The sequence below is a fragment of the Micropterus dolomieu genome, linkage group LG11 (assembly GCF_021292245.1).
Source record: "Micropterus dolomieu isolate WLL.071019.BEF.003 ecotype Adirondacks linkage group LG11, ASM2129224v1, whole genome shotgun sequence".
Classification (NCBI taxonomy): Eukaryota; Metazoa; Chordata; class Actinopteri; order Centrarchiformes; family Centrarchidae; genus Micropterus; species Micropterus dolomieu.
In genome coordinates this window covers 8,546,589-8,548,016 of record NC_060160.1, presented here as the reverse complement: position 1 = coordinate 8,548,016, position 1,428 = coordinate 8,546,589, and positions in this window count along the sequence as shown.

Below are 1,428 nucleotides of genomic sequence, written 5' to 3'. Positions count from 1 at the left end.
CCCCCCCCCCCGCCCTCGTCCCCCCGTCCTCCTCCTCGTCCTGCTCTCTCCCACCAGAAAGCAAAGCTGGGGATATACCACTATGAATGCGTTTGTTATTGAGACAGATACGGTGAGTATAACGCTATATGAAGACTTTGGATCAGATCTTCGTCTTTTCAACAATGGTGGGGTGCTAAATAAAAAGATGTGTAAAAATGCCGTGGGGTGACCATCACATGGAACCATTACCAGAAAAATAATGAATATTTTCATAAAAACGCACAAACTTCTGATATTAAATATCCGTGGAACGTATAGCATTGATTTAATATTTTAGTTTTGTTTTTATAACAAAAGGTAAACATTTCGAAGAAAAAAAATCAAGCTCCTTTATGAAAACAAAAAGGTGGAAAACCTGAGTTTGGGTGGCTGTAAGCTCCGCTACACCAGCCTTCAGCTTTACCATTTAAATGGCACCATTAAGGAAATGGGAGGAAATGAATGATTGGTTTTGAGTAATGTGATTGGCAGCTTGATGTTTTCTAAATTGTATCTCACTACGCCTTTAGGATTATCACACCTTTTCTCATTTGTGGCCTATGTTTTTACTGTCCTTTACGCATCAAACAGTGACTGCTACACTTTGTAAAACACGCGAAAAAGAAATCCTTCACGGGGATGATGCTTTGCTGAAAAGAAAGCGATCAAAAGACGAACGTGTTTAACCTTTGGAAAGAATCTGTCTGGTCACGCAGTTTGAAGATAAATGGCAGATCTGTCTGTCGTGCCCATTTTAAATGAACTATTATGTGATTTATTTAGCCGTGTGTATAACGAACATTACACTTAAAGGTGTTGTTTTAACTCAATAATTTTCATTTCTCAAACTGTAAGTCTATTTGATTTGCATTAAGGCTTTGCCACGAACAGGCCAAATGTAGCTTTTTTTTTCATTACGCACAGCAAGCTTTGACGCATTCTGAGCTCTTATATGATAAAGAAATTACATTTTATGTCTTAACTTTTACATAATTAGCTTTAAGACTGACAGCTTGCAGGCCAATATCTTATAAAGGGATTATTTCTTACTTTACTGCCTCTGCATACATGCACTCGCTGCACAGAAACACTGCTTGCAAGCAATAAGAAAGATTTGTTGCTTCCCGACACGAGAAACAAACACACGCCATAACTTTGCGCCTTCACTCTCCCCATTTTGACACATGCTCTGGCTTTTCTCGTGTCATATTTTAAAAAGGCCACGGCGCATGACTGACCTTCATCTCTGTGCAACCTGAAGGGATCAGCGCGCATGTAAACATCAAACGCCTGTACAGCCTTGCAATTAGGAATATTGTTGAAAACCTCTGCTGAGGCCAAATGTACACAAAGTATTCTTCTGTATTTGTTTCAGCACGTAACTACAGCTCTCTAGGCTGGAGAGTA